Raw genomic sequence first — 22,381 nt, 5'->3', positions numbered from 1 at the left:
GAAAATATTCTAAGATTGACTGGGATGCACAATTCTTGGCATAGAGTAAAAACCGGTGTAAATTTTAATGGGTGAATTGTATTAAAACTGTTAAGAATAAAAGCACCTCGGGCCAGTACCTTCCCATAGTAGATGCAAATTGCTAACTTTTATTACAGGAAGAAGAAACTGCCCTCAGCATGAAAGCAGGAGATCAGCAAATGTGAGTTAACCGAAATTGGACAAGAGCAGTTCACTTGAAACAGTTGCTGAGTGTATACGAAATATTCAGAATGAAGAAAATCAGTTTGACATCAAGATGAAGCATTCTGCTTCAAATGCAGATCAAGGATTCTGCAAGCCCACCTGCTAGAAATAACCAGAGAAGAAACCTGGTTCTTAAAACAAGCACCACATCCGACAAGGAAATGGTGGTGAGGAAAGCAGTCAGCCAAAAAACTGGAACAGTTTGCTACAAATAATTTCTCCACTGAAATTTCAAAAATAAAATGAAAGTGATGCAATGCTGCACTGCCCTCACGTGAATGGGCTTCCTCCGGTGCTCGACAGTTCTGTAACCCCGAATGAGAGACTCAGGAGAATCAGCATGGCTCCTGGGAGTCCCCAGGTGACTGCCCACCAGCACGCTGACTACCATCACATCTGCCAGGATTGAATTGCAGAGAAGAGACCAACTTCTTAAAGGCACAGGAAATGTTGGCAAGGCAAAAAATGGCTGCAGTCAGTCCTGGGACAGAGGCCCTGACAGCAGAGGCCAGAAGGCTGCAGGTGAACTGGAGTGGCCCTGGGGAAGGAAGGGACCACAAGGGAGCAGATCTCAATTCTCTTCTCTCTCTCCCTTGGGTAGGAGAGATAAAGCCTGCATCATTCTCACCTGGAACTGTGGGTTATGGCTGGCAGAAGTCGTACCGACACGGAATGTTTTTTCAAGACTCTGTGGGAAAAGTCCAGAAAAAGAGAAGGTGTAGGGAGCCAACTCCACGATGCTCTCAAATGCTCCTATATTTACTGTGTTTAACAAAAGGAAAAAGTCATTAACAGTTGTGTGATAGTAAGCAGGAACTTGAGGAAAGACTGGAGGAGACAGAGATTGTAGAATCCACAATGAGTACAAAGGCTTAGTGTATCTTTAGGGAAGTCATGGGGTGAGGGGAATAAGATACATTCTTTAGATATGTGAATTACAAAGCAGACCACGAGACCAGCCAGGTCCTTGTTTTGGGGATAATAGACTATCTAAAAGCACACAAGCCCAGCTTTTATAGCGGAGGGCCTGGGTCCTTGCTTTGAAATGAGCAGAGTGCTATCTAAAGCATCAACTATGCAAGCAAAGCATTGCCTCTGCTTTTTAAGGCAAGGAGACAGGAGTGAGGATGCACAGGCTCCTGCTTGCAAAGCAGTTACTAAACACACATTTTTCTTCTGAACATTGACAGGCGGCTGGGTTCTGTTACAATTTGTTAACCTAATCTTGGGCTCCCACATGTAACCATTATGGAACCATTATGGAGGACACCCTCGGATAACAAATCCTAGCTCTGGGTCTTTTCCTGTCAGCTTCACACACTCTAGCAGGATCTAGACACATCCCTGAATAACGATCCCACAGAACCACCCAGACTCTTAACTCCTGGCACTTGAAACTTAATTTTAGCTCTACACAACTTAACAAAGAATAGTTTCAGAAATAGAAGATATTACATTCTTTATACCTCATCCTATGAACTAATTTTTCTGATTGCTCTAAGCTGCTTCTAATTGGCAAAGTACCTAATTCTGCAGGTGAATTCAGTACTTTCCATTGCGCATAACTTGCCAGTTTGAGCTGGCTAACTTCAATTGGTCAAATACCGATACACTTAATTGATTTTATTGTTCATCAATTTCAGCCTGGAGGAGAGGGAGTGTCACTCTGTTCCTCAGCCCACCCTCAACTCTTTTCTCATCAGCAACTCAGGCCTCCTGAAATTAAAACAAAGAATTTGTTTCCCTTCTACACTTTCCACAAACCCAACAGGAAACATCAGCCTGGAGAAAGAATTCAACAAAAATGTTAAAACAAAAATCTATAAAACCTGAAGCAACTCCATCTCCGAATCATGATACACAGTGACATGAAAGTAAGTGTGTCAAGCACAAAACATGCGTGAGCCTGACACCTGATTTCTATTCTTCAAAGGAAGGAAGGTTTTCATATTTTTTATTATCACTCTTTCTCATTGCTTCTGATTAAGCCAAAAATTAGTTTATGAAATAATTTAAGCACTGCAATAACAGATTTTTGTTGTATCAATTATAGAAGGCATTCAGAGGGGATAGGAAAACCCACCTTTGTAAAAAATGTAAAATTTCTTCCCCTGTTAAGAACACGTATACAAAATGCAACAGAGAATTCAAATTCTTGCGGAGAGGAGCAAAAGCCACAGAATCAAAGCAAAGTCATTACTATGAGTCAATTCAAAATTCACTAGACAAGCATGCTCAAAGCATTCAAAGAATTTTAAAGGCACATTGCAAACCATTCACTTAATGATCTGCAGGCTAGAGGAAGAATTTCCCTCTTTAACAGACAACAGATATCAAAAGGGTGCCCCTCCAAACAACGATGAAAGGTCAATCAGGTTTTTAACAGTTCTGATAAATCAGCATGTTCTAAAGAACAAAATTCAGAAATTTTAAACATTCATTCAAACCACAATGAAACAAGCACATAAAAAAAGAGAAAAAAACCCCAAAGAAACTAAGCACATTGATCATGCACTTGGATCAATGAGAACGTCTTTTACCCTTCGAAGAAAGAACAGGCTATAGCCTTTTACTTGAAAATTAACACTACTTTAATGATAACTCCTAAAACGGATTTCATCATTCATGTTGCCTTGAAAACTCTGAGGCACTTGTATCTTATCAAAAAAGCAATTCTGAGTCATAGTATGTTACATTTCAGCGCCAGTTTGCTTTAGAATAAAAGAGAAAAAAAAGCTACTGTTTCTCAAATCCTGCACAAAGTATGAAGGGCCACCCTGCCTCTTTCCCCTCCTGTTTTCAAACCTGATGCCCCCCAACCCTTCTGAAACAAGTGTGAGAACCTCGTATTCCCACCAATATATCAAATGACTAAAGAATATCAATTTACTTGTGTATATATATGCCTACATCTTGAACTGGAGGAGGAAGGTATCAGAGGGCTACATGGAACTTATTTCTACCTTCCTGAAATCACACACAAACCCGTTCACACAGACACAAACAAATACACACTGAATTACTGAGCACTTCACAAGCTTAGGAATTCCAACTTCTAGAAGATAACTTTGCAGTTAGTTTAAAATACAAAACTGTCAATTTTGAAAGACTTGATCATCTGCTAAATCATCCAAATATCAATGAGACCCAATTTGCCTTCTCTGTAGAATGTAATTTCCCATGATGTCAAAGCAGATCCTAAGAAGTGCTGGATCCAATACTCGTGTTTATCACTAGCTATGATCATTTTTAAACAAGTAAACAGATTCAGAAAGGTATGTCCCAACATTTATTCTTATTGAAATAGCATATGTATTCAATTGTCTATACAGAAAATAGGTCCCATGATGGTGTTTAAGAGCTATTTTGTGTATTGCAATATTTATTTTTAAGTGCAGACAAGGAGGGTGGGTATTACTCAGTTGTAGAGCACCTGCTTAGCATGCACAATGTGCTGGCTTCAATCCCCAGTAATTCACCCCCCCCAAAATAAGTGCTTATTTAAAAATAAGAAAAAAGTTATAAAAAAATGCAGACTAAAAACCACTGCAATGTAGAAGCCAGAACTATAATAAAAAACATGAGTTTCTATCAAATACTGACTATATGTCAAACACAGGGACAACCACAAATCACCCCTGACAACCATCACGTGTGGTTCTCAGCAACCCTTCTAAGTAGACACGGATGAGAAGCCCAGCACTGGGGATGAAGAGACGGAGCTCGGAGGAGCCGGGGACACTGACCGTCCTGCTCCCCGTGACACCACGTCAGCCCAGGACAAGTGCTGACAGAGCTGCAGCGAGGGGACATGCAGCTGCGTGGAAACTTCGGGAGCTGGGAGACCCAGAAAACACGAAAAATTGTTCAGTGAAAAACCAGCTCAAATATATTACACTGTGCCACATTCTTTAAAAAGGGAACATGACTGAGACCTTTTTGATGCCTCCATGTCCTTTATGGCATCATCAGTTATTTGCCCTCTCAGCGTTACCAGTGATGGTCTGGACCCCTTATGAAGTGCACTCAGATGGCAGAGCTTTTAAAGCTGTTTTATGAAGTTTGTAAGACTCTGTCTATGCCTCACACAGGCGGTCATCCATCACTTCTCACCGGTGTGGACGTACCACCTGAAATCACTCCTTTCTGCTTTTTAAAATCCCTTCATCTAATCCAGACTTTTCAACAGCAAAGAATCAGCTCAACCGCAGACAGTGAACAGCTTTTCACCAAAAGGACTCGAACAGCCCATCGGACTACCTGGAAGCCCTTTTCTTCTATTAAACCCACTTCCGGGTACTTCATCATTTTCTGATTGGTGGACTTGGCCACTGACTGGCCTACTCAGAGAGCTCCCAGCGTCACATCCAGGGATGGGATAGGACCCTGCTCTTGGGAGAAATCAGTGAGGAAGGCGAACATCCTCCAGTCAGGACTGCATGTGTAGAAGTGCCAAAACATGCTCAGAAATTATACCGTCAGCACCCCTGGGCTGCCATGGACTGGTTTCACATTAACCAAACTCACGAGACACTGATGCAAGAAAACCAGAAACTTAACTTATTAATATAGCAGAATATGTGAAACTATGAACCAGACTGAAATATCAGAGTTCAACCATGAGTACAGTTTCTCCTCCACGGCCTAACCATGGGCAGGCAGTAACATGGCAAACATGGACAGAAGCAGAGCAGTAAGGATTTCTAGATTAACTCAATGGACTAAATTTCTGTTATACCAACAGATCTACTGCCTGGAAAACAACGCTAATCACGGTGCACTCTTTGTGGACATTGGCCGAGACACGACTGTGAGCAACTGTGTGAATCTACTTTCTCTGTCCTTTCTGGGCTAAGTGATGCACAGATGTACAGAGATCCAGGGATGCAGATACCTCTAAACACCCAAAGCCCATCCGTGGGAGCCTCAAAACCAGACAGTAAGAGTTTAAATACCAGCTCTGCCACTTACTAGCTCTGTGACCTTGGCCAACTTACCCTCTGTGTGCCTCAGTTTCCACACTGTAAAACTGGGATAAAAATCAAACATTCCTTACTCCATTGTTGAGAAGATTGAAGGATTCATTTCTGTAAAACTCTCAGAAAAGAATGTAGCACATTATTGGTGCTCAACAAATGTCAACTTAATATTAAAGTGATTTACAAGTCTCCTTTCTAATCATCTTCTGTGTTTCCTGGCTAGACTAAGTCCCAAAGAAAATCCTTATTTCTCCTTTTATAAACTCTTGGGGAGCACCCTTCTGTTCCATACCACCACCTGTTTAAATTAAGGGAGGGGATGCCTCCTCCTCACTCCTCTTGGCCACGGAGAGTGCTTCTCCACACCACAGACCCATGGCTCACAGCTAGCCCTCGTCACACTAACAGGGGGAGGTGTGAGTCCAGAGAGACAAGCAGGGTATGTGAAACCGTTCCTTTCCTTCCAGTTCTGGCCACACTTGGGAAGCACTCGGGATGCTCAGCTCCATGGCAGGACAGCCCTGTGTATGGTGGGGCAGGTCCTCTCAAGGGAAGGCTCGCTGTGGCCCAGAGTTACCTGGGACAGGGTGAGTCTCTACTTCTGGGACACAGTATAATGACACGCATTTTCCCACAGCCCTGAAGTTCATGGAGAACGTGGCTTCATCAGTAACAAAGAAGACATATATCGCCTGCTTACTCTTTTCTGTCATCTCTCAGTTGGCTGCTGGAGACAACATGCATATAAGTATTGGATCCCCTTAAGCCCCAACATATTTGAAGTAACAAAAAATTCTGTGGCTTAACGTTGGTTCAGGGCGATTGTGTAACAGTTCTGACTTTGCTGATGCTAAATTATGGGTATAGGAACTATGGAACCTCCTTAAATATCTTTCATCATAAAATCAGCTTTCCTTATTTTCCTGTTTCTTAGTAATTGCCAGACTATCAAATGATGGCTTCTCACAAAACAGTAGCTAAAGTTTATGAGCCCTCTTGACATACCCACTGTGGTAAACACTTTACATAATTTCTAATTCTCACAATTCTACAAAGCAGATATGAGCATCCCCATCTCACAGACGAGGGAAATCTCAGAACGAACTGACTTAGGCTCACGTGTCTCAGTGGCAGCACGTGCACGCAAACCAAAGTCAAAAAACTACACCCCTTCGTATATGTACCAAATCTCCTACCACCAATTAACACACAGCGGCGGGGTCAATACTCAGGGAACCAAGTACACTTTTCAGCTTTAAGGTGCTCCAGAGGCCACTTCTAGCTGTTTTATAAATTCCCGGCTCACTGGTTTCTAGCACTGGAAGAAAAGCCGACTTTGCCATTGTTTGCACAGCAAGTCTGAGATGTTCACAGCGAGATGACAGAATAAAACTAAGATATAAGCAGAATAATTTTTCCAGGTAGACAGACATAATGGAGACTGTGCTATTCTGAAGCATTAAGCAAAGAAATCAAAATAAAATAACGTTGTTTAAGCTTTCTTTAACAAACAGGAAAATTAAGATGGTAAGAAGTTGCAACAGCGCCACCTATGGCTAAAAAGACCTTCCAGGTTCCCGGGAAACATGCAACACAAAATTGCCTGTAGGATCAGAAACGAGAATCAGATAACTAAAAGCTTCTCTAGCACATACTGCACTTTGTTTTGGGGTAAGGGAAGGGTATTCAATATTTAATCTGATATTGCTAATACTCCTGAATATAAACAAAAGACATAGGCTTATGGAAACTCATCTTAGAGGAGGAAAGAAACCAGTCCAGCCTCTTCAGTTTACAGGAGGGGAGACTGAGACCTGGGACCTGTCCTCCTGGCAATCGGCAGTAAAGCTCTCCTAGGCCTCATGTCTTGCACTGTAGCAAAAACCAACAGATCTTTACTAGGCCTATATTCATAAAAGTAACGTCTGTATTTTTCCAACAGTAGGTAATCTAAGTATCTTGCAAAATACTTCTCAAAGAGCCAGGAAATCGTAAAAGTTTGTTGAAATACAAAAACATTTATTTACATATTAAAACAGCATGAGATTTATTCTATTAAAAAAGTTAAATGTCAAATCAATGTTTTGATATTTTAAACCTGTTAAGAGTGCAGGAAAAAAGATCAAAATTTTCTTTAATCACAAAAGAGAGAAGATTATTCTCTGAAAATGATAAATGTTGATTTTTCTAAACTTAGTGGATCTGGTCAGAATCCACGAATTTAAATGTCTGAGTGGATGTTACACGGCAACATGAATTCTGAGTTGTAACAATACACATTCTGTGTAAATAATCTTCAAGGTCGTCTGCTTAAGGCAATTTAACTAGTCCCTGTCTCAATAGAATGATAAAGATTTCATTAAAACTTCATAGTGCACTAAAAAAAATAAATGAATCCTTGTTACTTTAAGCCATATTCATATATATCATATATATACATATTGAATATGCATCAGAAGTAAGCCACCCCCTTTAGTATTCAGAGTTGATCCTTCTAAAATATCTGTCATTGTGACAGCACATTTCTATTAAGCACCTCTTGCGTGCTTTGTGTACAAGGCGTCTAACTCTCACAGACAAGGAAAACGATATTACTCAAATTTCACAAATGAGGAAATGTACTTAAGCCATAAAAACAACTTCCCTATTCATCATCAGAAAAGAAAAGAGTAATGATTTTACTTACAATATTCACTGACAATCTTTTCTTCCATACTAAGACTACATAAAACCAATTCAGTCTTTCTAAGTATTTCTGTCAATAAGGGCCACTAGAGAAAAGCAAGTAACATCACTAGCAATGGTTGGACTTTCAAAGCCCACTTCTCTTTTGCACTATAATCATTTTTAATGTTTTGTTTTTAGTGCTCACAGAGCACTAAAATTAAAAAAAAATTAACTTTTAAGTCATTACCTGAGAATAAAACTTTTGTAAAAATGTACAATTTTAATTTATCCCACTCTGTCTCACATTCTCACTGGTGTCTCTCCTTTGAAGTCCTCATCAGGCTGAGATCACTAAAATTGGCCATTTATGGAGTCACAGGAGTTCGGGAAACCACTCAATGGGAGGCTGATTATAGGAGCAATTAAAAATGCATCCTGTGCAACCAGGTTTCCAGCACTGAGCTAGCCACTGCCAGCTGTGTGTAATTTGGGACAAGCTGCTCCATCTCTCAATCCCTCAGCTGCAAAAAATGAGACACTGATACTTACCCTCAAACACCTTCTATGAAGTAAAACATGAGGAATGCATTTTAGCCTTAGGCAGGTGTCCACTCAGAGCGAGTATGGTCATTATGATGATGAGGATGGCTGTTAATAAATTAAGCTAGACAAGAAAGTAGAAATCACCATAAAGGAGAAACATTTAAATCAATGAGCATTTTCTTTTGGATGGATTGCAGAATATTTTATTGATTTTTTTAATAAACCAAGATTTGTCCATTAATAATAGATTTACAGGTTCATGGTCAAGTCTCCAGAAAAAGAATTAGAGGCCTCTAACTTCTGAATACTAAGAAAGTAAAGTTTAGAAAGAATTATGGGGGAGATTATACCTCATTTGGGAGAGTATGTGCTTAGCATGTATGCGGCCCTAAGTTCAGTCCCCAGTAACTCCATTTAAAAACTTTTTTTTTAAGAAATGGAGAATTAAAGCAAAAAGATGGAGGAATACAGAATTTTTTTAGAGACTCAACTCAGACTTCTGATGGGGAATAAAACATCCATTTCTCAGAGGAAATCTTGAAAACTATGTAAACTGGATCTGAGATGTCTAGTCTTTTAACATTATTCAAGAATTCATATTACCAAGTCTTAAACCTACCTGATAACCCACAGTGGTGATAGTGATCATAACAGCTGCCAACACGGATCGAGCTCCGGCTAGGAATGCTCTGTTCTGACATCTCTGCTCCTGAGGCCTCACCAGGCTAAGAGCACTAATTTCGGACATTCACGAGCATCTCGTGTAAGTCCTCAATTTGTGCTTCTCACTCCCCCCTCACCAGGCCCTCTGAGGGAAGCACTGTTATCATCTTCCCCACCCGCAGTTAAGGCCACTAAGGCACAGAGACTAAAACCGATCCAGGTCAGACTGGCATTAAAGGACGTGTGTATTTCTGCTGTTTTACTTTTTACAAAGGAATCTGAGATATCAATTCAAGGGAGACTGTTTAATAATAAAGTCTGTCTAGTCTCCACTTCAAAGAGCAGATACTACAAATTCCTGATGTAGGATGAGGCTGCCGCCACAAACTGAATCAGCTTGAAATTAATATCCAAGATGAAGCAGCGAATACAAGTAAATATTCACGATTGTCAACTCCGCTCTCGGGTCTGGGCCCTTCACTGCCTGAACGGCGGTGAAATCCCCACCCAAGTCAGGGAGGGAAGCGCGGCTCTTCCAGGTCGCACCCAGGCTTCAAGGGCTGTTTCCCCTCACAGACTGTCGTCAACGATTAACAAGCTCTCAAGATTTTTACACCATGCCAAACTGAAAGACATTTCTGCAGATGGAGCACTTTCTCAGGCTTAAACCTTTTTTGCCTACACTCAGCAAGGGGGAGAAAAGAAACATGACTCTGCAAAGTCTCTGAACCTCACCACTCACAGGAGTAGAATGGCCTCAGCACAAGATGACTCTTCACGGATGAGAACAAAATAAAGCCGCCCCCAACCACAGGCACTCCCAGAGACAGCGCTCAGCAGTCTTCTGCACACTCACGGTTGTGCAGCCCTCACCACCATCTATTTCCAGAACACTCCATCATCCCAGAAGAAACCCCCTGTCACTATCAGTCATTCCCTAATCCCCCTCCACCCAGCCCCTTGCAACCATCACCTGCTCTCTGCCTCTGCATTTGCCTATTCTGCGCATTTCAGATCACTGAAGTCAACAATATGTGGCCGTTTATGTCTGGTTCCTTTCACTTAACATGCTATTATCAAGGCTTTTCCATGTTGAAGAGGTATCAGCATCTCTCTCTTTTTTTTTTTTTGGAAACGTTAAAGTTTATTAGAAGGTGGTAAGTACTATCAGAAAGAGTAGAGTGGAGCATAAGGGGTGGGGATTCAAAGGGAAAAGGGTGGGTTGAGCAGTCAGGGTGGACTTCCCAGAACAGGTGTCCTTTTTCATCTTCCCCTTTATTTTTTTTTCCTTTTTATTCACCCTTACGTATGAATAATGTTCCACTACATGGAGATACTACATTCAGTTCATCCATTCAGCAGCTATATATGGACGACATCCAGAAGAATGAGTGTAAGAGGTGACTAGCAGGGATGGCATTTAAGCAAAGGGCAAGATGTGCTTTAAAAAAAAAAGCCAACAAACAGAGGCACAAGGAAATTCAGTCCGTTTCTGAGCAAAGTGCATGCTTGCTTCGGCAGGACTACCGTGCAGGGCTGGGGAGGATATTGGCAGGAATCACGGGGAGGGAGTCACCTAAGAAGACTCCCCACCGAAATCAGCTCAGCCAATTCTCCTCCCTCATGTTTCTAGGTTTCTCTTATTTCATGTAATAGCACTTTAACTACACATCTGATCATGTGCATCAGACCACCTTACCTCGAAGCCACAGAAAATAATTCACTGACCGGAGCAGCTCCAGGACAAAACTGTGATGGACCAGGTAGTCCTGCAGCATCCCAGCCTGCAGGCACAAACCCCACATGTGCCTTGGTGATGTCCAGAAAATAAAATGCATGGAAATATCTCACTGCTGGTGCACAACATCTGCCCACAAATTGCCCCAAAATCATGCTGGCAAAGCACTACTCAACCCTCTCACTACAAAAAAAAAAAAAAGACTAAGAAGGCAAATTTAGGATCTGCCATTGAAAACCAGCAACCATCAATGCCAGTATCTGAGCTGGAATGCTCCTGACTTCAGAAACCACTGCGCACTTATTTTTCAAACGGGAAAGCATATATGTATTCCACGTAGATGATATTACAGTAGGATTTTTATTTTCGAAATTTCCAGTTCAACATTAGCACAAGAAAGATTATGTTTCAGCTTTTAAAAAACTCAATTATCTTCCACTTTCTTAATTTTGAACCTATTATTATTTTATAAATGGAGCTATGCTTCTTATTATAAACCAAGTGTTTGGCTTCTGCAAACAAAACTTTTATGACCTATTTCAGAGCAAACCTTAATGATGTTTTGAGAGGTGGGGCCTGGTGCACTCACTAACAGCCCTTTAAATACTGACAAGGATGTGCTATTAAGTAATGCAAAGGCTCTAAGTCCACATTAACTAGGAAACCAAAGAAACTACACCAAAGCCTTACTTTATCATTTTTAAATATTCCTGTTTTTTGAATATTAAAGTTCTTAAAAGATATGATTTTTTTGAGAAAGACAACAGCTCTATTAAATTTCCTCTCACCAAGAAAGCAATCTTTATCAAGAGTAAAAACCCCTATGGAAATTCAAAAGACAGGACGTTTCTAGCTAAGTGAACATGTAGATCTGAAGACAAACATAAATCCTATCAGATCTCACTCGGACGAGCTCAACAAAGACCTGGGCTACCCTGGAACTTAGCTCTTCTCTTCCAAATGTTGGCTGAGCTAAGATCATCACACAAGGCAGGGAAGAAGAGAAGAGGAAAGTCCACCTGGCGGCCCCCATCTGTTTTCTTCAAGCCAAAAGGCGCCGCAAGGGCGGCCCAGCTAACAAGCCCTCCCCATAAGGAAATCCGGCATCCACACTGCCCCTGCCGTCCCCAAGCAGCCCCGACGCCCCTCTCCCACTTGTGGCCTCCCAGCCTGTGAATGGTCTTCTAATGTCACTCCCCAGTTGGTGGCACCCTCCCCCTCTTCCCCGCTATACACACACACACACACACACACACACACACACAAACACACACACACACACGGAGCCAAGGCAGCCTTCCCAAAGCATAAATTTGATTACATCACCCCACTTCAAACCCTTCAGCGGCTCCCTGGTAGAGTTCTAGCCCCACCCCCGAAACTGCTCGCCCATCCTCACCTCAGTAGCCAGGTCCCCAGTGACCTCAAGGGCCCCCTGATCTGCTCCTACTTCCCACTTTCCTCCAGGCTCATTTTGACTGTTTCTCAAGGAAGCCTTCCCTCCCTCCAACCTCCGCAATTTGTTCTTCTGTTCCTAGAACATTCTAGGCTAAGTCAACTTCTGACACTGCTAAGCTCCCAAGGAATATTTTGCTTACTAATGTGGGTCCAACTTCTCTCCCCTAGACACTCAGAAGTGTGCGAGTTATGAATAAATGAATGATGGGGTGGGTCTCAAAGGGACAGCCAGACCTGCTCTCGTCCGTCCAGACCTTTCTTACTGTAGAATATCAGAAGCAAAACCAGAAGTACCTTTCCTGAGGGTCACTTCTTGCTGACACCCTTCACTGCCTCCTGTGTCAGTTCTAGTAAAACCCAAGCTCTTCGAAAGCCCTCCACCCCAGGCCCTCTCCAGTGTCCTCCCCAGCAGGGGCACCCACAACCCTGGACCACACATGGCACTCTCCACGAGTCCCCAATGCACAAGCCTCCAGGCCTCTACCAAGGCTGCTCTGCCACATGAGCCACAGTCTTCATGCTTTCTACTGGCTGACCCTTACTCTGTCTTCACAACTGAATGTAGAGCCCATTTCTTCCAGGAAGCCCTCTCTGATAATATCATTTATGTCTTGGCAGGGCTCCCTCTATAACAGCACTGCATGGGGACCAACTGGGTGTTTGCTTGCTCCTTTGGGACCACGACCTATTGGGGGCCACTTGGGAAGGAGTGAGATATTACAAGAGGGGTGGGAGAAGCAGAAAGCAAAAATCACAGCTGAAGTCCCAAATTCAAGGATTCTTTCTCAGAAAAAGAATAAAATATTTCACACATGTGCAATTTGGCTACTATTTTTGTGGCTTGCGGAAAGCAAGGGCTTGGTGTTCTAGTCCAAAACCCAGGTTACATGCAAAGAAATGTATATATTCATATCCAAAGGAAACCAGAGCAGCTCAACAACAGTTTGCAGTCAGAATTGAAAGGAATTTTGATAAAGGCAATCTCTCTCTCTTTTCTTTCTTTTCTGGCATCATATAATTTTAGAAGTATTTGCATGACTAAGAGATGGATACAGCCCGTGATTCTGCACTGGAGAGTTTGGGCTGAAGAAGCCCAGATTACATTCACTGTGTAAATGCAATCACACCAACAAACTGACAAGCGCCATTGTGGAGGAGCTGATGTTCCAAAGCAGGCAAACTTATGCAGTAAGAAAACTCTAAATAAAAAGTAAGAAATTCAATGTTCTGTACTCAATTGCATTAGCTATATGGGCCATTACCTGATAGTAAATCTTGTCTAATGAAACCCAAAAATAAATTGTGAACATTGATTTTCTTCATCTGACTGTTTTATGCTAAATTTGGATATCAAACCCACAATCCATACGGAGAGCTCAGGCCTATGCTGCAGCACAGCTACATCCCGTAGAAGAAAGACTATCAAGGGAGAACTGGAGAGTGTCCCTTCAGAAGCTGCTAAGTCTGGTTTTGCACCTGTACATCATTTGCAACCACTTCATCGTCAAAGGAGTAAGACCTTACCTCTGTGGAGCGAAAAGCACTGCGGTGCTTCCGAACCATCAAAGAACACTGAGCTTTGTGAATCAGTCCTGAGGCATTTAAATCGTACTTTTTCTGAAAGGCCCCAAAACTGACCCACTTCACCATTTCACATACAACAGGGAGGTACCGGAATTAGTAGAGAAAACACACACTTGAAGTCTGACAAGGCCCTGCTTGAATCCTGTTACAGCATACTACCCTCTAAACGGACCAATAACTTAACCCCTCTGAGAAGGCTTGCCAATCCGCAAAAGGGGGCTGCCACCGCCCACCTGGGAAGCATGGATGTGAATGCAACACGCAAGTAGGGTGGCCGACTGGTACCTGACACGGGGCCTGTCTAGTTTCCCTCTGCTGCCCTTGTCCCCCTTTAAACTTGTGCTTTTTACCCGGTACCAAATGCCCGGAATAGACTGCCCGAATATTCTGTGTATCCCTGGATACATGCCTTACCCTTAGGAGGCCAGAAAAACAACTGCCTCCTCCCCAGTCACTATCAATGTTCTTAAGAGTCTGGATTTTTTTAACCTCTATTTTGCAGGGAGACTATTCCACAATTTTTCAAGCACCATTCTCCAGGTTGGCTCCTCTCCCAGCGCCCATCCCTTCTCACCTCAGATCCTCTGTCTGCCTTCTGTTCATTGGAAAGCGAGTCAGGAAGAGCGGGGACTCCCTAGGCCTACTTCCCTCCCTGATATGTTAGTGTGACTACCTTCAACCCACGCCCCAATCCAACTCCAGCTTCTGAGGAGTCTACCCTCCCGGACCCTGCAGACTCTGCATCTTCCCAAGACACACACATGGCCACGACCCTCCCTTCAGATTTCTTCCTGGCTGGCCCTGCTCACCCCCCGGCCCCTTAAGGATAAATGAGATTGCCCTGAAAATCCCAAACGCCGCTGACTGACACACCAACGCTGCATGGTCTGGGCTTTCCTCCAACCCAGGCACAGCCCTGCCCCGCCTCAGCCTCAGTCTGCAGCTCTCAAGATGATCTAATTCACATGCACGGCTGTGAACACCAGCTAAGAATGACGACTCCCAACGTGTATCTCTAGTCCGGCTCCTTCAACTCAGCCCCAGGCTCATAGACCCGAGTGCCTCTATGAAGTCCAAACTTGGACGAAAAATGTCATCTTAAAAATGCCTCATGTCCACCATTTACTCTGGAATTCAATTTCTGGAAGGTACCTCCCATGCTCCCCATTTTAGTAACAGACCCAGCACTCACCTAGGTGTTTGAGGTCACATTCAATTTCCCCTGTTCCCTCCCTCCAGCCCTGGCCTGGAATATTAGTCCTGTCATTTCCATCGCTAAGCCCATCTCAAGTCTGGTTCTGCAGGGACCACGGCCGGATCCCCACAAGCTCACAGCAAGGTGCACTGAGTCACAGTCCTCCGAACGGTGCTCCCTGGAGGGGGAGGCATCTCCTGCCGCCGGTCACCTCAGAAGGCACTGGATTCTCACAAAGGAGGCCCTGGAGAAGGGACTCAAAGTTCTCCCGTGATCTGAGCTTTGAAGGTCCCGAGGTCTGGTGGAGCTCCTATTAGCAGACACACTTGCCACTGAGCAGATGAGGATGGAGGAGCCCAAGCAAGGCTGTCCTCACTCTGACCCCTGGGCCCTCGGGAGCCACGGGAAAGGCCTGTGTCCAGGGCACAGCCCGCCAATCACAGATCCCAGCCTACATTTGCCAACCCGGACAGCCTAGACTCCTTCTAATTGCGAGATTAACTTCTGTTCTGTTCCCCCCCGAGAATGTGATGGACTCTTTCAGAATGTCTGGCCTATCTCAAGCGAGACCAAGTCAGTGAAGGATGAAGTGTCTACATTTGGACTAGAGCATGAAAGGAGAAACAAGGCCTCATGATCAGCATGATGGTGGTGGCCAAAACCTTCCACTGGGTGAGATGAACAAGGGTGGGGGTGAGAATCCAAGGTCTTAGATTGGCCAAAGCATCTTCCTTCATGGCTGACTGGGGGTTGGAGACTCACTACCGCAAACTAACGACACGGCCGTCAGTGGGGGACGTCAGCTGCAACAAACATGGAGTCAGCTCTTTAATGCCAACATGGGTTAAAAGTAAAGGCCGGTGCAGGGAGGCCTGCATGGCTGCTGAGGCAAACCACAGACCCGGCTCTGAATGCCCACTGGCTGGAGCAGAGAGGAAGCTACGGTCCCTTTAACAGTCCCTGTGTCCACCAGATCCATGTGAGCCAGCTACTTAGAAGGCCATGTTGTCCTGATACTCAGAAAAACCAGCCTCGTAAAGGGAACAAAAGAGTGGCATGGATTTTAGACCCACTTCTGCCCCTTTATGAAGGCAAAATATAGTAAATGGCACGGGGAAGTTGAATGCAAAAAAAAAAAAAAAATAACCAAACGGTGACTGATTACACCAACAATGTCCCCTGCAGCTGCTCACCCCCGAGCCTGCCGCTTCCTCACCAGTGACCGCCGGTCAGGGAGCGCCGTCACGCACGTCACGCAGAGACAGCCAGGAACCGCGTGCTGAGCACGTTTGTGTAAAAGCAGGAATCGAGCAAGATGCTGCAGACTTTGACTTGACAAGATTAAATACTCCATGAAATGAATTCCTCAACAGCTGCCTAAATCAATTCGCAGCTCACTTTTTCAAAACAATCAAACTAATTGAATAAGGGTGCATTTGTCACCAAATATAAGGAGGACCAAACAGGTTCCTCAAAGCAAAGATTTTAACAGGTATCAAACACCAGTGGGTGATGTGCTAACAAATCAAATATTCAAAAAAATTAGAAAATAACAAGATGACTAGGATAATGCATGGAACAAGGCAGCTGAAAAGTTTCTGCTCCTTAAAGCAATGGAGACAGCACGGAGGGCGATCTAGCTATTTCCAATGCAGGATATGCACAGCCACCTTTTCAGACGCAACTGCGTGGTACAAGAGAAAAAGGAATAAAGAAAAAGGAAAAGAGGAACAAGCGAAAATTAGAAACACACAAAAACAAGAATGACTTTGACAGCATGTACAAGAATTTACGTGAGTGTGTGAGGCCAGGGATGCGGGGACGGTGAGACCCACCCTCACCTCCTGCTCCAGGGAAGGCAGGGGCCTGAGGGGAGCGACGCTGCTTGGGGACCCCAACGTGGTCAGTGCCCCTAACCAAAACTCCACATACATGCATCTAGGCAGATTTTAAGCCACAAAATGTGGTCGCATTACAGGCTGGACAGTTTTACTCACTCCCAACGAGAGTAGCAGGAGAGAATTAGTCTCTGCTCCTGAACCAAAGCATTGTTTTAAAAATTAATGACTGTGGAATAGTAAAAGCAACAATGGAGTAAAAGTGACTGGAGGAGAACGTGCTTGACCCGAGCTCACTGGCCGCGTTATCTCACTGACGTTCAGATGCTGGCTAAGCCCTTATGGTAACAAAACAGACAGATCCACCAGGAGGGAGTTGAATTGGCTGCTGTATTTTGATGCCGAGAGCCATGCGTGGTATACGAGTTTCTGGGTAAACAATGGTGACAGTGTCAACACTATGGGCTAAGCACACATCCAGCTACTCCGCCAAATCCCAAGGGCAGACTTCAAAAGGCAAAAACAAGCTGGCATTCTCTGGTGGGTCTGCAGACTCAGAACCAAACAGTTGCTGAGCAAAAATGTCACCAGTGCCTCCTATGACAAAGAGGAGGCACTAGCCATGGGGCTTGGGCAGGACTCCAGGCTTCCACTGCTCACCCACCAGTCTGTCCAGGGGGAGAACATGGTCCCTGCTTACGTTGCACTGATGCAGCTACCTTGACTAACGCCTGGGGGCTCAGCAGGAGGTGACATGTGAGGTGAACGGAGCCAGCCTCGGTGTAGCCCTATGCTGGCAGCTGTGCCCATAGCAGTGCCCAAACACCTAAACCTGCCACCTCATCCCCAAGGAGCAGAAGGGGGTGCGGGCGTGTAGATCACAGGGCCCTGCGAGGACAAATACAGATCATGGCTACTACATGTCTCACCCCTTACTAAAGTCATAGAGGTATGTCCGGGAGGAACAGAAAATTTATCCAGAGCCCGCCAGGCACCACATGCAAGTGGGACTCGGGCCCCCTGTGCCTCTCACTCACAGAGCTGGTCTGGACTTTCTTTTTATCAATTCTCTGGCATTTTCTCCTCCAACTTACCAACAACCAGAAAGTAGGATTTGATCTTAGGTAAGTTCAAGAATCACAGAGCACCGCCTCCACAGCGAACCCGGCAGCACGTACCATGTCCTCCGACCGTCACCTGTGGTACCGCCATGAGTGCCCTCCAGACTCAAGGCCCGAGGTCGTAGGCCGTGGGGGCACAGCTTCCCTCAATCTCCCCAGCAAAGGGGGACTACTTCTGGGCAAAGGCATCTCACCTCTTCTGACCGAGGGAAAGCATGATAGATACACGGGGAAACAGAGCAGAATGTGGGGGGTAGTAAACCCAGGAGAGCTCGTCTGCACTTCCAAGGCAAAAGTGGGTCCGTTGACTTAATCACAGGGACAAAGTGAGGATGAATCTTTCCCTGCTTAGTCTCATACTCCGTGATACGCCTTTCCCTGCATAAGGAGTTCATCCGGAATTCCCTGGAGGTGTTTCTGATGTCCTAACTTGGCATGCTGGCTGTCGGGGAGGAAGAGAGGGCCTGAACCCAGCAGGTGCTGGGCCTGGGAGGCAGGAGACACCGGCTCCAGACCCAGCTCAACCAGCGACTCGTTCGGCCTCTCGGGATTCAGCATCTCATCTATAAGCAAAGGGATGAGACTGTCCCAGGACACGCTGCCTAACAAATTTGAAATGAGAGCCATGTAAAGAAAGCTTCCCAGTGCCACATTTAAAACAGTAAACAAAGAACCAATCAAACAAACAAAAAACAGATACTAGAAACTGATTTTAAGAACAGATCTTACTTAATCTGCTGTATGTAAAATACTATCATTTTGACATGTAAACAATATATGAAAATAACAAGATAGTTTACATACTTTTTACTAGACAAGTCTCAGCGTCTGATGTGCATTTGACCTACAGCACATCTCAGCTCAGACCAGCCTCTTCCCCAGCGCTCATAGCATCAGTGGCTGTGGCTACTCTATTGGACAGCAACTCCAGAGGTCCCACCAGGGGTCTTGGCTGAAAAGCGGGAGGAAGTCTCCACACTGACCCTAAAAGGATCTCTCTGAAACAAAGGCAGATTCACTTTTAAATGTCTGTAAACCGTCGGGCTGCACCTCCCTCGGCCCTTGGCTACAAGACAGCCCTCTTCCTTGCTGATCCCTTCCTGGATGTAGGGAAGGAACCCGGCACACAGCCAGGGTGGCCGGGCCTCCAGGTAGACTTACCTGCTGTCTGTGTCCAGTCCCATGAAGTCCTCCTTCTCAAACAAGGTGCAGAGGAGGGGGATCCTTTCCCCAGACTTGTTGGGGTCCCATCCAGCCACTTGGACTTTAGCAAGATGAAGAGTGACTCAGTGAAGTCCTCGATCTTCTTCTCCACCACCCTGCAGGCCTCGTAGTTTGAAGGCCACGTCGGTGCGCGGCTGCTCGGCTACCTCCCCATGCAGCACAAAGACAAAAAGCTGAGAGTCATTAAGCGTGGTGCCATACAGCTCCTCTGCACATGGAGCTTCTCGAAGGCCTTGGCCGAGAGGCAGTCGGTAATGGTGACAAGGCCCACAACCGTGCGGTGGGTCTGGAAGTCACTCCACGCATTCTCGAACGCATAGTGGTGCCTGTAGTGGATACAGAGTGCCCACTGGGAGCCGCACGGGCTGATCTGGCTCACCAAGGAGATTCGTTTATAGATGCAAAAGAAATTCTCCTCTGAAATGATCCCCACGGGTTGGAAGACCACGGGGAGAGTCTCGTATTCCTCAGCACACTGCACATAGTCAGGGATGCTCATGTTGCAGGCCCTGCAGAGAAGGGAGAGAAGATCGAGGTAAATATTGTGCAGTGGGCTGCGGGCGCCTCTGGGTTGCGGTGACCTGGTGTGTACCAGACAGAAGGCAAGGGAAGGACAAGCAAAGCCGCGGGTACAGTTTTTTCCTCAGAGTCTGTACATGGTTACCATAGCTCGGATCACGTTACACAGCTTTTGGTCTAGGCTTCCTGCCCCTGCACAGAAGGGTCATCTCTTGTTTACTGTTTCCAAGCACCTAGCAATACCCTGATGCAAAGTCAGTGCTCAACACTGCTGAATAAAGAAATGAACAAAGGAACTGCTTTCCCCACCCCCTTCAGCAGATTATAAAGAAAAGAATCGCAGTAGGATCAAAAGATCTGGATTTCAACACCAATTTATTTGAACTCCTAAACTGCAGAATAATGGATAAGAAAACTTGCCTTGGGGAAGAGGGTACAGTTCAGTGGTAGAGCACATACAAAGCATGTACGAGGTCCTGGGTTCAATCCCCAGTACCTCATTTTAAAAAATGAAACAAATGAATAAACCTAATTACCCTTCTCAAAAAATATTTTTTAATTCAAAATTCAAAAAACACCTTGCAATTGACACAACATTGTAAACGACTATACTTCAATTAAAAAAAAAATCCTTGCCTTACAAGAATATATCTGGATTACGGAAGTTTGCAAATGTAAAATGCCTAGGGTACCACCTGCATAAAGAGGTGGGACTGTAGAAATTTACTATCCCTCCTTTATGAGCTATATTTCCTTTGAGGGGTGTTATAAACTCTCAGGGTTAATTTTCTCAGATTAAAAAAAACAAAACAATACTTGATTCTCAGTACTGCTGAAGAATCAGATAAGCCTGTGAAAGCATCTGACCCACAGAGGTTACTCAATAAATGTTTGTTCAATGAATGAATAAACAAGCAAAGTGAATGCTGCTCCCTGCCACAGACCATCATAATGGTACTTCCTGGAAATCCCAAGCCCACGTTACACCCGACTACACACTAAACATGTGGGTGACCTGGGCAGGCCTGTGTGCTTCTCTAAGCCCCAGTTTAATCATAGATAGAAATGAGGGCAATAACACAAACCTCAAAGGGTTAGTGAGTCAGTAATGAATTGTACCCCAACTTTGCAAGATGGAACCATTAAGGAAAATTGGGCAAAGGGTCCATAGGCCCTCCGCATATTATCTCCTACAAGGACAGGGGAACATACATTACATCTCAAAATAAAAAGTCTAATATTTTAAAGAGGCTATTGAGGTTAAATGAGCTCATTGTCTCAAATAAGGAACACACAGTACAAGTACGACAATGCCTAGCCCATGAGATACACTCAGTTAACATTCCCACTGAACCCACTAATCCCTCCAACTTCAGAGCACGAGGATGGGTCCTCGTGGCCAAAGGCCACTGCACCTGAAGCTAACAAAGCTAATGGTCCCCACTTCCAAGAGCCCCTGTCACCACCCTTGTTCTAATTTTCAATTTGTAATATTTTTTTATTTAATAGAAACCCCCAATTGCATAGCCTTCAGGTCACCAAAACCTGACCACAGAGATCATGATGGCAGCCCTCCTTGGTGAAACAATAAAATGAAAAGTCATTTCCACAAGACCTCTGTGTAAATCTACTAGGGAACTTCATCCTGGACTGAGGAAGAGGACTGGGGAGGAGGGGGCAATCTGGGGCACAGAGAACTATGGGCCACCTGTCCCACGATGGACTTTAGACTCAACCCTCGCCCTCCAGGTAATTCAAAATCCACACCGACAGAGTGCTATGGACAAGATTTTTTTTTAAAGAAATCCCTGACTCCCTAGCAGGTCTTGTTTCTACCTAGACACAGATGGCTTATGTGTATAATGTTTCACAAAAGCATTAAAATATTATCACCCCAACTTGACACATTAAGAAACTGAGGTAGAGAAGTTTATCATATTGTACAAGATTAGAGAGAGGCCACGTCAGACACCGTATTTAAACCCAAGCCCCTGTTCCAGTGCTCACACTAGAAAGTGTGACATGCTGCCCCTTTCCTGCCCTTTCCCTGCAATAAATTTCTGAAGAGTCTTTTCTGTGCCACCTGGAATCACAATAACTTCAATTTTTCACAAAGAGCTATGTCACTCCCTGGAGGACATATCAAAATCTAAAGGGTTGGGATGGCAGGAGAGATTTGCATTTTCTGTTTCTCAAAGGAAACATGGCTTTAAAAGAAACTGAAAAGCACTTATCTAGTCTAAGCCCTCATTGTGCAGAGAAAGAAACGGAAGTTCAGAAGAGATGAGGAAAGGGCCTTATTAACAATTATTGCTTCAGCGCAGCATCAAGCCAGCCCTGGGCACTGCTGGGGGAGGATCTGGGAGGCCCAGGAGAATGAGTGTTAGAAAAAGGAAAGAGAAGAAGCATACAAGGCCCTGTCTCTACACCACCATAACATGAAGTTCCACCAAATTACCCAGTATGGGTGCAGCCAATATTAAGGTGGGCTAAACAGGTTATAGGAACCTGGAAGTCTCAACCATTGTGCAAATTCCAACATTTACTCTGCTTTTTTCCCAGTTCAAGCATCAACTCAGTGGGCACTCTGTTCCAGGGACTACATG

The 22,381-nt window shown here is 44.5% G+C and overlaps 1 long non-coding RNA gene across 1 annotated transcript in view; it reads right to left on the bottom strand.

The window, feature by feature from the left end:
- The window catches only part of LOC141573854 (uncharacterized), a 29,825-nt gene extending 10,843 nt beyond the window's left edge, over positions 1–18,982 (bottom strand). The window contains exon 1 of the long non-coding RNA XR_012500182.1: positions 18,837–18,982. This is a non-coding gene — a long non-coding RNA (uncharacterized LOC141573854). The remainder of the gene's footprint in view (positions 1–18,836) is intronic.
- Between the last annotated feature and the right edge of the window lie 3,399 nt (positions 18,983–22,381).

This window comes from Camelus bactrianus, chromosome 18 (assembly GCF_048773025.1).
Source record: "Camelus bactrianus isolate YW-2024 breed Bactrian camel chromosome 18, ASM4877302v1, whole genome shotgun sequence".
Lineage (NCBI taxonomy): Eukaryota > Metazoa > Chordata > Mammalia > Artiodactyla > Camelidae > Camelus > Camelus bactrianus.
Note: the sequence above shows the minus strand (reverse complement) of the source record. Positions and strands in the feature narration are given on the sequence as shown.